The sequence below is a fragment of the Aotus nancymaae genome, unplaced genomic scaffold (genome assembly GCF_030222135.1).
Source record: "Aotus nancymaae isolate 86718 unplaced genomic scaffold, 86718_ANA_hifiasm-v0.15.2.pri h1tg000041l, whole genome shotgun sequence".
NCBI classification, from domain to species: domain Eukaryota; kingdom Metazoa; phylum Chordata; class Mammalia; order Primates; family Aotidae; genus Aotus; species Aotus nancymaae.
The window spans coordinates 29,918,367-29,935,116 of NW_026988455.1; the positions used below are offsets into that span (position 1 = coordinate 29,918,367).

General features: G+C 40.2%; 1 long non-coding RNA gene across 3 annotated transcripts in view; it reads left to right on the forward strand.

Moving 5' to 3' along the window:
• Window positions 1–16,750, forward strand: part of LOC105730744 (uncharacterized) — a 66,435-nt gene that overhangs the window by 536 nt on the left and 49,149 nt on the right. The gene's annotated exons all lie outside the window — the stretch shown is intronic.

Sequence of the window (16,750 nt, forward strand, 5' to 3'; positions counted from 1 at the left end):
GAGCCTCACCCTGGCAGGCTGGATCCTCTTCCACCCATGGAAAGCATTCATTCATTCACTCATTTATAAAAATGTTCTTATAAAAAGAATAAAGAGAAAATAAGACTCATATTTTCCCACACCAGGTAGCAATAAGCAGCTCTTCCTAAAACGACACCCCTTTCCCCCCGCCCCAGCGTAGATAGATGGGTATGAATATTTTGTAAAACTGGGATCAGGCCGTACACAGCGTTTTGTAACCTGGCCTTTTGTCACAATAATATATGGTGGCTATCTTTTGTGTCAAACTTGGGGTTGAGGGTTGACCATAGCGGCGTATTTCATGGCTGTGGGGCTCTGCTATTACATCCAGCTCTTGTTGGGACTTTAAAAGGAAGGAGCACCCCTTTAAAATGCCCATTTGCTTTAAAACAATGTGTTAATTATGTGTCGATTGAACTATTTGATTAAAAGCACTTCTAACCACATTTGGCATCACCTCCTTTGGTCTTTTGTTAACCAAGGTCGTAGGTATTATTCTGCATCCTAGAAAACAATAAAAGTGACATAAAAGCATTTATCTAACAAATAGTTCAATCACCCCTGCACTGGCTTTGTTTTTCATATACTTAGTCTGAGTAGGTGAGATTTCAATCTGGTTGGGGAGGTTATACAGATGAAGAAATTGAGGCTTGTAGAGACAGATTTTACAGTTCAGTTATGGTAAATACACATTTCTTGAACATCTACCATGTGCTTGTTAATATAATATTAATATTCATTTAAAAGATTACTCTCTAGGCATTCTCAAGCTTGATAAGAGGAATAAATGTGTATGCAAATGCTCTACTCGCGCCCTGCTTCGCTAGCTTCAGTATGAAAAAAAGCTTATATTTCTTTCAATGTTTAAATCAGAGTGATTAGCAGAAAATCTGGTTCTTCTCCTTGGATTTCCTTCCCGAGACATGTCCAAGGATCTTAAACACGCTGTGCTGCTCTTGGTGGTGGCAGGAACCAGCACATTCACATCGGGGCAGGTGAACAGGATTTAACGAAGGGACTATTTGCAGAGATGTGGATAGGGTCAAAAAAAGCAGCTAGGGTCAGAGTCCACCTCTGAGTAACCGAGAAGTGTTTTCATTCTTAAATAGAAAGGGTTGATGAGAGGAAGCCTTTATATGGGAAGGGAAGAGAATGGAAGGAGAGAGACAGAAAGAATAGACCATATAGAAAGAAGTGTCTGATAGGACTGTAGCCTTTGGAAGAGAGATAGACATTCCTTGTTGACCCAGCAGAAAAGTAATCAGGAGAATAAAAAACCTTCCCTCCCCTCCTCCTGCCCTGTGAACTCCTGCCACACCCAATTGGGAGGTAGAGAGCTAGGGAGTCCGTGGATGCCCATGCATGTCAATTTCCTGGGCTCAGAGCAGGGACGAGAATGGTGGAGATTGTATCTGGAGGGACCAATGAAAGATACCCAGCACACCAGTGTCAGTGAAACCCTGTGCATGCTTCCAGGACAGCAGAACTTCAGAGGTGCCCCTAAGAGCTGAATTCCACATTTCTTTGCTTTCCAAAGACTGCCACCTGCTGGTTCTGGTTGTCTTGGTGCTTCCCAGCTGTTACTAAGGGGCAACCCAGAGGCTGAATATTGGTCTGGTTTTAGGTCCGGTCTGCTGCAAGAACTGTCGTACTGAGAGGCACATGGTACTCTGGAAACCCCGTCCCTAGCGAGGCACAGCTTCCTGCATGCATTGCTATAGTCGCTCAAGTTCAGATCATCCCCAGATTCAGGACAGCATACACTGTAAGTCTCAAACAGAAATGGTAGTGCTCCTGTATAAAGCTGCCCATTTCCACAGGGGTTAAACAGAGCCTAGTGACCAGCACCATAATGCACACAGGCACTTCCATATTTAGTAGATGGGAGGCAAATCATCTACAAAGATGGCTGGGTTGGGGCAGATATTCACATAAAAGGAGCCTCACAGACATTGATTCAAGATCTCTGCCTATAATATGAAGGAAGACAGTAGAGAATTAACTCAACAATACCTTTCATAGGTTTAAACACTAAATAATTTCATCCTAATCTCTCTAGACTATTCATATGAACAATTTTCACAAGTAAAACACACCTGCCTCAATCAAAAGACTTAACACAAGATCCTTTTAGAAAATAAGGGCAGGAAACATTTAAAACAAAATGAATGTGAACCTATGTCAAGCCATGCCATGCCTTAAATGCCTCTAACATATATTTGGCACAGCATAAATGAATTAATCTTATGGGAGGGATAAAAGGTATGATCCTTGATATGTAAAAACTGTGCACATAAAATACTCCATTTCAAGGTGCTATACTAGTCATACAAGAATCAAAAGAGGCATTAAGCCATTAATCTATTTACTTCAACTTATGTTAAGCTTCAGAATACTTTTATTCTCAACAAAATCTTCCACAGAACCTCAATATATACATCTAATATAGGCCAGGCACAGTGGCTCACATCTGTAACCCCAGCATTTTGGGATATCAAGGCAGGAGGATCCCATAAGCCAGGAGTTTGAGGTTGCAGTGAGCTATGATGGCAACACTGCACTCTGGCCTCAGTAACTGAGCAAGATCCTGCCTCTCTTAAAACAAACAAACAAGCAAAACAAAACAAAACAACAAACAAAAAAACTAATATAAGAAATGCAAAAGCAGTTTTAGGCTGGGCTGGCTTCCCAGGCCCCAGCCTTTCTATGTGTTCAGGACAGTTACAAAATAACTAATGCAGTCCAATCCCTTCGTTTTACAAATGAGAAAATTATTACTCAGGGACGCTGGCTTATGATGAACAATTGCTAATCTTACCCATACTAAATTATGTAGTAGTCAGATCAGGTATACATACACTACATCTTTTTCATTATTAAAAAGAAATGTGCCAATTATTGACAACTTGTTAAATGTAAGCTAACCTAGAACATTTATATCCCCAATCACTTCCTTAATATCTACAATTATAGGACTATATAAGTTATTTTTTAAAATTTTTGTTGTCAAAGTGACATAATGTTTTATTTACTCATTTTATCTGAAACTACCCAGGGAGGGAAAGGAGTATTTTTTCCCATCCCTATTGGAATGACTAAAGACACTTACCTAAAGCAAAAAGGTTGCTGTTAGCAGAACCAGATGTGGAGTTAGTATTAGGAGCTGATGATGTAGTAACATTGCTTCCAGTGGTATTTGCTTGCTGAGCTGAATGATCCTGAGGCCTAGGGAAAATAATTAATTCACAGAGTAAGCAGTAGAAATAATTGTTTTTAGAAGAACCACTGAAATTCTGACACCTAGAAATAAAGAGTAAACTCTCAGACCAACTCAAATTATCATTTAGTAAAAAGCCTGAGAAAACAAAGCATTAGGGAAAAAAATACAAAATAAAATACAATTAAAATCCTACAAAATACAAAATATGCTGCAACTGCTCCTCCTCTTTGAGTATAATGTACTTAAATATTTCATTAGTTTCAGTCATATTGCTCAAGTAAGAGAGGGAGATAGGTTGGTTACCTCATAAGAGGAGAGTCAGTGACTAGTAACATCCACAACACTTGACCATATAAAAAACTTTAAAAAAATCTATCCCCTTGCAATTATTGAGGGTTAGGGGCCAGTTTTACTCAGACCCTTGAAAATCTTGAAAATAAAAAGCAAGAGACTTCACCAAAAGAAGGGTGACAAATCAACATGAATAATAACTGATGATTAATTCTTTTTATTTTGTTTTTTGAGATGGAGTACCTGTCACTCAGGCTGGAGTGCAGTGGTGCGATCTCGGCTCGCTGCAGCCCCCACCTCCCACACTCAAGCAATTCTCCTGCTTCAGCCTCCCAAGTACCTGGGATTACAGGTGTGCACCACCATGTCAGGCTAATTTTCTGTAATTTTAGTAGAGAGGGGGTTTCACCATGTTGACCAGGCAGATCTCAAACTCCTTGCCTCAGGTGATCCACCCTCCTTAGCCTCCCAAAGTGCTGGGATTACAGGCCTGAGCCACCGTGCCCAGCCAGCATCATATACTCTATGATCCCCTTTACCTGATATGTCCAAAATAGCCAAATCTGTAAAGATAGAAGTAGATTAGTAGATGTCAGGAAAGGAAGAGTGGCTGTTGGGGGAAAATGGGAAGGGAATGACAATGGATATGAAGTTTCTCTTTAGAATAATGAAAAATTCTAAAATTGATTATGGTAATAATGGCACAACGCTGTGAAAATACTAAAATCATTATATTGTATATTTTGGGTAAATTTTATGGTCTGTGAATTATATCTCAGTAAAGTTGTTAGAAATAAAAGATAATAGCAGATCTGAAGGGCAGCAGCAATGAAAATGAAATTTATAAAAAGATACTATTTACAATATTACTGAAAATGAATTAGAAATAAGTCTAGCAAAAGGTATACAAGATCTCGATGAAGAAAATTCTAAAAATTTTATAGGCATCAAAGACCAAATAAATGGTATGCCATGTTCTTTAATAGTAGATTCAATATTGTAAAGATGTCTGTTTTCTCAAAATTGATTTAACGATTCAATGCATGTTCAATCAAAATTCTAATAAGATATTCCATGAAGATTCAGAAGCTTAATTCAAAATTTACATAAAAATGCAAAGGCATAGGAAGAGATAACTCTTGATGAAGAAGAATAAGATGAAAGAATGTTTCTACCAGATATTAAATTTTATTATAGGCCAGGCATGGTGGCTCATGCCTGTAATCCCAGCACTTTGAGATGATGAGACTAGAGGATCTCTTAAGTCCAGAAGTTCGAGACCAGCTTGTGCAATATAGGTAGACTCTGTTTCTATAAAATAAAATAAAAAAATAGGTGGAGGTGGTGGTATGTGCCGGTAGTCCTAGCTACTTGGGAGGCTGAAGTGGAAGGATTGCTTGAGCCCAGGAACTCAAGGTAACAGTGATCTATGATCATGACACAGTACTCCAGTCTGGGTGATGGAGTGAGACCCTGTCTTTAAAAAAAAGGAATAAATAAATAGATATATTTCATTATAAAAGTCTAGTAAACCACACAGTGTAGCATTGGCCTCAGGATAGACATACAGACCAATGAAACAGAACAGAAAGCCCACACACCCATCCACGTATTGATATTTGCTATTTGAGAGAAGGGGCATTGCAGATTGGTGGAGAAGGACAGATTCATAAATAAATAATTCAGGCACAAGTGATTATCCATGTGGAAAAATATGAAATTGAATTTCTACCTATATCTGTTAGCATTTTAATGCATAACAAATATCTCCAAAAGGCAGAGATTTAAAACAATAAGCATTTATTTAGGTCTTCTTTCTATGAGTCAACAATTTTGGTTGAGCTTAGCTACCTGGTTCTTCTGGTCCTGGCTGGGTTCATTCATGCATCTGCGGTCCACTGTTGGGTCAGCTAGGGGCCGACTGGCATGAGATGGCTTCACCCAGGACATCTTGTTTTGGCTTCACATGGTTTCTCATCTTCTGGCAGGTTAATCTGGGCTTATTAACATGGTGGAGAAAGAGTTCTAAGACATCAGGAGTAATTGCATAGGCTTTTTGAAGTCCACACTTAAAACTAGTACAGCAACACTTTCAAGAGTTGGGAAAGTAGGCTCTGTCTCTCGATGGGAAAAACTAAAAAGTAACATTACAAAGGGACGTGGATACAGGGAAGGAAATAATCGCAGACATCTGTGCATTCCATCACACTGCCCATATCTTATACAAGTCCAGGTAGATTAAAGGCTTAGCTATGAAAGAAAAATTAGAACATTAGACCTTATAGGTGAGTATAGGATAGCGAAGAATTTTGTAAACAAGATGCAGAAGGCAAAATCCATAAAGGAAAAGATGGATACACATTTTTTAAGACCTTGCCATATATAGTATGAAAACAAAAGTCGCAGAATGGGACTAGAGATCTTCCCCCCTTCCCCAAAAGGACTGGTATTGAGACTATTAAGAGGTCTGATAAGATCAATGTTAAAAAGACAGAAAACCCAATTTAAAAAACAGTAAATATAGAAACAAGAATTTTTTAAGAGAGGAAACACAAGTGGTCCGTAAACATAGGAAAAAATATTTAATCTTAACCTTATTAGTAGAGAAATACAATTAAGAGTATGAAGGCCAGGCATGGTGGCTTGCACCTGTAGTCCCAGCTACTGGATGGGGGTAGAGAGGTGCTGAGGTTGTGGGGAGCACTTGAGCCCAGGAGGTCGATGCTGCAGTGAGCCATGATCTTAACCACTGCACTCCAACCTGGGCTACTGAGTGAGACTCTGTCTCAAAAACAAAAAACAAAAAACAAACCACTAAAATAAAATTGTGAGGTACCATGTACATACCCAGCAGACTGGGAAAAATAAAAAGTTGAACAGTACCAAATGCTGGCTGGGGTGTGAAGCCTGAGGATACTCGTCCTCTGCTGAAGGAAATGTAAACTGGTATCACCGCTCTGGAAAAGTAGTTTTGCTTCATAGAGTAAAACTGAATATGCACATATCCTATTAGGTTAGTGCCATTATTTTTGAAAAAAATTAATTACTTTTAAAAAATTTTACTTTAAGTTCTGGAGTGCATGTGTGGAATTTGCTGGTTTGTTATATAGGTATACATATACCATAGTGGTTTGCTGCACCTATCAACCCATCATTTAGGTTTTAAGCCTTGCATGCAGTAGGTATTTGTCTTAATACTTTCTCTCTCCTTGTCCCCCACCCCCTGACAGGACCCCGTGTGTGATGTTACCCTCCCTGTGTCCATGTGTTTTCATTGTCTGACTTCCACTTGTGAGTGAGAACATGCAGTGTTTGATCTTCTGTTCTTGTGTTAGTTTGCTGAGGATGATGAATTCCAGCTTGATGCATGTCCCTGCAAAGGACACAAACTCATCCTTTTTTATGACTGCATAGTTTTCCATGGTGTATATGTGCCACATTTTCTTTATCCAGCCTATCATTGATGGGCATTTGGGTTGGTTTCAAAGTCTTTGCTATTATAAATAGTGCCACAGTAAACATACATGTTCATGTGTCTTTATAGTAGCATGATTTATAATCCTTTGGGTATATATGCAGTAATGGGATTGCTGAGTCAAATGGTATTTCTGGTTCTAGCCCTTGAGGAATTGCCACATTGTCTTCCACAATGGTTGAACTAATTTACACTCCCACCAACAGTGTAAAAGCGTTCCTATTTCTCCACATCCTCCTCAGCATCTTGTTTACTGACTTTTTAATGATGGCCATTCTAACTGGTGTGAGATGGTATCTCATTGTGGTTTTGATTTGCATTTCTCTAATGTCCAGAGATGATGAGCTTTTTGTCATATGTTTGTTGGCTGCATAAATGTCTTCTTTTGAGATATGTCTGTTCATATCCTTTGCCCACTTTTTGATGGGGTTGTTTTTCCTTGTAAATTTGTTTAAGTTTCTTGTAGATTCTGGATATTAGCCCTTTGTCAGATGGATGGATTGCAAAATTTTTCTCTACTCTGTTGGCTGCCTGTTTACTCTGATGATAGTTTCTTTTGCTGTGCAGAACCTCTTTAGTTTGATTAGATCCCATTTGTCAATTTTGGCTTTTGTTGCAGTTGCTTTTGGTGTCTTAGTCGTGAAGTCTTTGCCATGCCTATGTCCTGAATGGTATTGCCTAGGTTTTCTTCTAGGGTTTTAATGGTTTTGGGTTTTACATTTAAATCTTTAATCCATCTTGAGTTGATTTTTGTATAAGGTGTAAGGAAGGGGTCCAGTTTCTGTTTTCTGCATATGGCTAGCTAATTTTCCCAGCACCATTTATTAAATAGGGAATCCTTTCCCCATTGCTTGTTTTTGTCAGGTTTGTCGAAGATTACATTGTTGTAGATGTGTGGTGTTATTTCTGAGTTCTCTGTTCTGTTCCATTGGTCTGTGTATCTAAAAACTGCCATTACTTTTGCACCAATCTAGTACAATTCTACAATTCCATTCCTAGGTTTATACACCAGGAAACATGTATGCAAATGTTCAAGAAGTCTTGTTTATAATACTCCTAAATTGGAAACAATCTGAATGTCCATCAATGGTGAAGTAGTTTTATAAGTCATGTCATATTCAAACAATGAAACCCTGTACAACAAATAAAATGAATAATTTATAGCTACAAAAGCATATCAAAACCATATTGCTAATTGGAGTAATAAAATCCATATGATCCTCAATTATAGAAAGTTTAAAAACAAGAAAATTAAGCAACGTGTGTAGTTGAAAGATATATATATATATGTATCTTTAGGCATTTGTCTTAATATATATATTTCAACTACACATGTTGCTTAATATGTATAAATATGTATAGTATAATAGTTAATAATTGATATATATATTAAGCAATGTGTGTAGTTCAATATATATATATTATATATAAATACAATGTGTGTAGTTAATATACTACATTAAAGTTAATACAACATTGTAGTTAATATATAATATATATATACTACATTGTAGTTAATATAACATAATATACTAAATTGTAGTTAATATATATATAATATATTACATTGTAGTTAATATAATATGGCATTGTAGTTTATATATATAATATACATATTATATATATAATAAAACTATGTAGAAAAGAAAAGAATTATTAACCTAAAATTAAAAATGAAAGGTGTTAGAAGAGGCACAGAATGTCCTCTAGTGAACTGGTAATGTTCAATTTCTTAGCCTAGATATTGATTACACAGGTGTTTATCTTATTCTTTTATTTCAAACTGCACATGTAGATTTTATATACTTCTATGTGTGTAATACATCACACACACATAACTGGGATCTTCCCTGCCAGTTTACAGGTGCCGGCAGCAATGAGCCACCCAGGAAAGCCTCCCTGATGGCAAAGCAGGAATGAATAATGTCTGGTGTGCTAGAAATCTAAATTGATCTCGACCTTCATCTCCTCCAGCTTGATTTATGCCCTAACTGGCTGCTACTGTTTCTGCTGACATTGCACTTGCTGGTAACTATCTCGGACACCAATGACATTGCATAATGCTCCTTCACTAGTGTTAGTATAGGAATACTTGCCTCTAAATCAGAGTTACATTTTATTTTAAAAAATTAAATCCTCTTTAAAACAAAACAAAAATACCCCCACTTTGTATATCTTTGACAGAGTATGCCCTTATCTCCTCTAATAGTGGCCAGTTGATTCAAGCAACAGTTTAAATGATGACATTCATTACTTATTATCTTCTTTTTAATGCACTTCATTTTCTCTCATTCTTTGATCTATACAGTAATGATGATAGTTTCTACAAGTACAAATTCCCCAGATAATTAAGCTTCTCCAAATATTCTTTGAGTGGAAGACACAATTATTCCTTATAAAAATAGCTTCCTCTTTATTCTTTTTTGTTTTTGTTTTTTGAAAGAGTCTTGCTCTGTCTTCAGGCTGGAGTGCAGTGGCATGATGTTGGCTCACTGTAACCTCTGCCTCCCAGGTTCAAGCAGTTCTCCTGCTTCAGCAGCCACCCAAGTAGCTGGGACTACAGGTGCATGCCACCACACCCAGCTATTTATTTTTTTTTGGACTTTAGTAGTTTTTTTTTGTGTGTGTGTGTGTATTTTAGTAGAGATAGGATTTCACCATGTTGGCCAGGATGGTCTTGATCTCCTGACCTCACGATCTGCCCGCCTTGGCCTCCCAAAATACTAGGATTACAGGTGTGAGCCACTGCTCCCAGCTCTTCCTCTTTATTCTTTATTCTCTTGAAGAAAAGTTAGTTGACTATTCTTGGTTCAATCCAAAGTATGCCAGCCTTTCAAAACTTTGGCTCATTTGATGTACATTTTCTAAATTTCCTTTAAGGTCAATTTCTTAAATAAAAGAAAATGACTAAGTTGCTTATTATTGGCCTCTCATACTCTTTTTTTCTTCCCTATAATAAATTCTTAGTTACCCTGAAAGGGATATGGGTGTTAATTCAATCAAATTTCCTTGCAGACTGAGTGTCATACTTATTGTCACACAGGGAATTTGAATATACTAAGTCTTCTACCCTGTTGCCCAGGGTAGAGTGCAATGGTGCAATCTCAGCTCACTTCAACCTCTGCCTCCCAGGTTGAAGCAATTCTCCTAACTCAGCCTCCCGAGTAGCTGGGATTACAGGCGCCTGCCAATGTACCAAGCTATAGTAAAGACAGAGTTCACCACCTTGGCCAGGCTGGTCTCAAACTCCTGACCTTGTGATCCACCTGCCTTGGCCTCCCAAAGTGCTGGGATTATAGGCGTGAGCCATTGCACCTGGGCCAATATGGTCATTTTTGTAATTGATTCTCCCCATTCAGGAACATGGGATGTGTTTCCATTTGTTTGTGTCATCTATGATTTCTTTCAGCAGTGTTTCGTAGTTTTTCCTGTCAAGGTCTTTCACTTTCTTGGTTAAGTATATATTCCTAAGTATTTTATTTTATTTTTTTGCAGCTATTGTAAAAGGGGTTGAGTTCTTGATTTGATTCTCAGCTTGGTTATTTTTGGTGTATAGCAGGGCTACTAATTTGTGTACATTAATTTTGTGTCCTGAAACTTTGCTGAATTCATGTATAGTTCCAGGAGCTTTTTGGATGAGTCTTTAGGGTTTTCTAGGTATACGATCATGTCATCAGTAAACAGTGACAGTGTGACTTCCTCTTTACCAATTTGGATGCCTTTTATTTCTTTCTCTTGTCTGATTGCTCTGGCTAGGATGAATACTTTTTTACAGCTGTATTTCTTGTTGATCAGACACTGGTAGATGGCATCACACTGATTTCGTGCTCTGTTTTGTTTAGATACTTATTCTTTTTGCCTGTCTATGATCTACTGACTTAGTGGCCCCTTTCTTCACTCTGTTCTGTACCCACATCCCTTGCCCTTGCCATGGGACTCTGCAGCTCTCTGTATGTAGCTCTCTGCCCCTTGTCTTTGGGCTTGGCCATCTGACTTACTCTGGCTGACGGAGTGAGGGCAAAAGTGACAGTGTGCCAGTTTTGAGCTTTGACCTTAAGAAATGTCACTTTTTCTGCTTGTCTGCTTATGCTTCTGCCATCACCTTGAGAAGAGTTTGCCCTCAGTTGATGTTGCCCATGAAACTGTTGTCCCCTGCCCCCTAGAATTGACACATGTAGAGCAGATGAGGACCTTATTGTTCACATCGCTATTAGCATTTTAGATAGGCCCAACCAGTTAGATCTTTACCTTAAAGCCAAGCTGCCCAGGTGAGGCAACTGCTGATCAATCTGTAGATACCTGGGTGGGCTCAGCTGAGAGGGCAGAACCCATAGCCATGTGAGAAGTAAATGGTGAATGTTGGGTGTTGCTGATATTGGTGGTTGTTTGATACAAACCGATGTTCTGCCCTTTCCCATTCTGACCTCTGCCCTTGGGTTCCCAAATACACTCACATGTCATCATTGTTTTTTCTTCTGCACTGCCATGGCACCTGTGTACTGTTTGAGTTGACTGCAGTAGGGTCCAGAAGTAGTCTCTTCACTGAGGATAAGCAGGAAAAGAATAATAGTCCCTCAGAATTACAGACATGAAAAGTCCCTCAAGAGTGTCTGCACACAGGGTTTCTGGAAAGCAACTGGTACTGCAGTGAATGTTCCTTTTCTTCCTGGGGAGCAGAGTCACATTCTGCAGAACATCCACTAAATATGCTGGGGTAAAGTGTTTGCCATGGTGATGTTTTGTGCGAGATGGTGCTTATTGACTGACAGTGGGATGGTTCATGATAGATAGTGATGGATTCAATATGGATGAATTCATCATGATTAGCAATAATGTTGGCTTAATACAATGTGCTGATGATTAGTTTATTTTTTCTTTCTTAAAGGATCACTCATAACCTTTTCCATAGTCTTCTTCTGACCCTCTGCACCTCCTTCCCAACTTCCTCCGGGACTGGGGTTTTGAGAAGACTGGCATGTCTCTAAGTATATTTCATCCACAATATGGTTCATGTTTATAGTACCTAGCACACTACTGAATTCACAATGAGTACTTGAATGTCAGTGACCTAACACAGTGCCTTTCATGGCACCTGTTCAACAAACACATAAATAAACTTATTGGTTAAATAAGATAAAAAAGGAAATCAGTTCTGTTGGCTTCAATTTTTTAATCTATTAGATCAAGGGGAGAGGGTCAGTGATGATTCCTAAGAACCCTCTTTGGCTTGAGCCTTTATTACACTTATGAGACACAGTAGCTGGAGTTCTGGGACACCTGGCTCTGCCTCTAGCTATTGGACTGACCCCTGAACCACCACCTGGTGAGTGGGAGAGGGAGAAGGAGAAGATTACAGTAGTTTAGATGCAGGGCACGGCGCTTGAATACATCATCTCATTTACTTTTCACAGTGACCTTGTAAGATTGTGATTTAGCAGATGAGAAAACAGACACAGGGAGGTTAAAGAACTACTTAATTAATGGTGAATTGGGGTCCTGAAACAAATGCTTGCCTGACGCTAAAATCCAAAATCCTTTTCATTTTAACCATAACATCACATGATTCAAGATGATTTATACTAGGACCTTGATTTTAATACTGTCCTATTACAAATTTGGGATGGACAATTCAAAGTACATTTATTTAACAATATACACCTTATTTTTTTTAAATGACTAAATGCAATCGAAGGGAGAAATATGCATGTAAGTGCAAGATTATGTTAATAAAGATTTTACATTTAACACAAAGAGCCAAAGTTACGAAGGTAAAGAACGTGCTGAACAATTCAGGAGAGACATGCTTCTACGGTGTGCCATTTCATTATTTATGTGGCATTGTTTTTCAATATATCATGCATATAGAACAGCCACAAAATCTTGCTCATGTTGGCCATCTCTTAGGGGAGGATGTGGGTCTCAACAGTAACTTACTTGGCTTTTGGCCACAATCTGAGATTGGATTAAGAAATCGGGACTCCAGGTACACAGGTTTGTTTCAGTGCAGGCTCAGCTAACTGGTGATAGTTGGGAGGTTATAGGGGTGGAGGGAACACCCCTTTCCTTCCCATCCTTCTACAAAGGGATGAAGGTTGAACTCGGCACACTCTGGTACTCAGGTCTCTGGGACTTTCACTTTATGTTACTAGAAGAACCCATATTTTTCCATTTATGGGCAGATTTTCTAATTATCTTAAACTCTGTACTTTTTATTGAATTTTGGCCACTTTCTACCTATAATGATTGCCATTAAAGAACACCTAGCCAGTGTGGATTTTGTCTGAAACATATTTTTTCTCTCCGTAAACACTTTACATCTCTCTCTTTTCACATGTTCAGGGCAATTCCAACCATGAACAGAATATTGAATTGTTATCAGAAAAACTTCAGACATTTGTGCTAAAGGAGCCCTGTAAACAATCTCATCCAAAAACCTCATTTGTGAATGAGGAAACTCGTTATTCAACTGAAGGAAGTGACTTACTGCCAGAGCTGGGGCCCAAACTCCATCACCTGCTGGCTTGTTCAGAGCTTCTCCTACCCTACGGGGCTCCTCCCTGGCATGAATTTAAGGCATCCAGGAAAGTTAGAACAGGCCCGTGTGGGCCACAGGCAGAAGGTGTCAGGCTGTACTTGAGAAAGGAGTCTCTGGATAATCAAGAATGTTGAAAATGTGATATGTTTGTTCTAGTTCACTCAATCAACACATATTTATTGCATGCAAACTGTGTGCTAGACATTAGGTTCAAAGCTTGGCAGATAGAGCGGTGGAAAACCCAAATGTGGTTCTTGCCGTCTAGGAGGTTATAGACTGGTCGAGAAGGCAGGCCTTAAGCATGAAATAATGCACACCAGAAATATTTTCCTGCATGTGAAGGGAGAGGATAAGAAGCTGTAACAGAGGGACCTAATTTGGATTGAGAGTGAGGTAGGAAAGGTGTCCCTGAAAAAGTGACAATTTTTGCAAGATCAGAAAGATAAGAGGAGCTACTCAGGAAAGGAATAGTGGGGAGAGGACCCAGAGAGAGGGAGGAGCATGTTCAAAGGCCCTGAGTGGGGTGTGCCGGGCCTCACTGCTACCACCCTCTTAGTTGTTAGCAGTGTTCACTCTGTTAGCTGTTAGCAGTGGACTTCGGTGGTAGTGGAGAGCCCAGCAGCAATCCTGCCCCCTAGACCATAACCAGTTGGTCCAGGGAAGGACATGTGACCCAGACTGAGCCAATCAGATTATTCTTGGGAATTTGGACTGTGGAGCTGACTGTGGGAGATCCCCAAGCCGAGGCCGGTGCAAGTGAGTGCTCTAGAGCCCAAGGCCTCTTGTTGAGGCACCGAAGCTGTCCTGGTGCTTGCCCATCTTGAAACCTGAAGGCTTACTTCTGTGGATTCCAAGAGATATCCCAACATGTTTCCCTATTGGTTTAGATTTGGTGCAGCTGCTTGTAACAGGCTGGAAACAACAGTGCCTGAAATAAGGCAGAGGTTTGTATCTTTTCATGTCAAAGACTTTTGGAATTAGCCAGTGAGGGCTGGCATGGAAGGCCCCATGGTCATTGGGTATTAAGGCTCCATCATAGGGTCATAGAATATTAAACGTGATAATGTGTGTAAAAATTTAGCCCAGAGTTTAGCACAGGGCAAGTGCTCAATATTGTTGTGGACTGTGGTCATGGTTACTAGTTTTACCTATGACAGCCTGACTCTTGTCACTCGGTGTTGGGGCTCCTGAACACTCAGTGCTGGGTGGTTTTCTCTTCTTTCTGTCCTTCCTCTAGTTCCATGCCTTTCTATGCATATGGAGAAACATATTCTCCAAATGTCCATTTTCCCTCATCTCCACACCACCTCTAGTCCAAGCCCCCTGTTCCCTATGAATTGCTGCAATTGCCTCGTTTTCTTGTCCTGTGTCTACTCTTAGTGCACCCTGTGTCTCTCCACTCTAACAATTCATTTTATATCTGGCGTCCAGAGGATCTTTTAGAAATAAACCATTGCTATTGCGCTCCAGACCCTTGGATGGGGAAGCATCACACTTAGAATTAAATTCAAGTGCTTAACATTGCCTGCAACTTTCCATGTGATCTGGCCCTTACCTACCTCTTGAGCCCTGTCTTTTATTGTTACTATGCTCTGGCCTTAGTTCAAGCCCTTTAATTTGTCAAGTGTGTTCTCTGCTGGGCCCTTGCACCTGCTGCTCTCCCTGACCCACCACCAACTCGTCTTAACTCAGGTGTACTTCTCAGGTCTCAGCTCACAGGGGAGTTCTGTCACTTCCTTGGACAGAACGTCCCTGACTGCCCCTCCCCCATCTCTCCTGATCATAGAACCTGCTCTCTTTTCTTTCATAGCACTCCTCATGATTTATACTTAGACATTTATTTTGTGTATCTGGCTTAATGCCTGTCCCCTACTAGACTGCCAGCTCTATGTGGATCCTGATATATCTGTTTTCCTTACAATTGTATCCTCGTTGTCAGCACAGTGCCTGGCACAGAGGAGGTGCTGTGGGAATAAGTGTTCACTGAACAGACGACACCACTGTAGTTGCATGACTGCATGACATTTGAGGATTACTCCTGTGCCCCTCCCCGCCCTCCTAGGTTCTGATAAAAAATGAGGAAGAGAGGATTCTGGAGCATAAAGAGATCTGAGGGCACCCCCAAGGAGAAGAAGCCATGGTATAGGCAAGGAGAACATTCCTTGGCCTGTGAGCAGGAGAGATCCAGATTAAGCCCAAGTTGAATTCAGAGTCCAGTTGTATATGCAGAACTGCTGGATTGTGAGCCCTCTCTTGAGGCTGCCATCTGCGAGAGCTGACATGCCTGGGAAGAGAGAGGCTGTACTAGGAGGAGGAGCTCTGCCTGGCGGCTCAGGTAATAGACAAAGGAGGTGGTGGGAAGCACAGCATGTGTGCCCCACCTGGGCTTCCAGGAGTGGACCTGAGTCCTCAGACAGAGGTGAGCTGGGTCTCAGGGGGAAGACCCTCATCCCGTCTCAACCTGACTCTCAGCCTGGCTCTGGGACAGTGAGGAGAGCATGAGGGCCAGTGGCTTTCGGTCACGTGGGCATTGGCATCAGAAAGGACATCTGCCAGGAAGCCTAGAGGAGTCTGGAGAGCACTATCCCCTTCTCTTTCCAGCACATTCGCAGTTTTCTATAGAAATCATCCCACACTTTCTCACCTTTTCTCAAGTCTCAGATCACCCTCCACCCAGAGCCTCCTTCAATTTCCACAGATAACTTCCTTCAGTCCTCCATGGGCAGAGACAAAAAAAAACAAAAAAACAAAAAAACAAAAAAACACCTCGCTTCTTTCCACCAAACTGAGTGCATCCCTCTCTCTGTCCCACCCTCTCTGTCCTGCTTCTTCTGTCTAGGGCCAAGTCTTCCACTTCTCTCCTCCTCAACTCAATGAAAATCTGTATGTGGATGTAGCCCTGTAACCACTACTCAGATCATGACATAGCACCTTTCTAGACCTCCAATGGGCTGCCTTATGCCCCCTCTCCAAGCTGTTACCTCCCAAAAGATTGCCTCTATTCTGACTTACAGCAGATTGATTTTTATCTGTTTTGGGGAATATATAAGAGAAATCTTTAGAAATTGCTGTCTTTTGATCAACATTGTGTTGTCCTTGTTGCTGTGAGTTGCAATGGTTTCTTTTTCTTTTCTTTTCTTTTCTTTTTGAGATGGAGTCTCATTCTGTCACCCAGACTGGAGTGCAATGGTGCGATCTTGGCTCACTG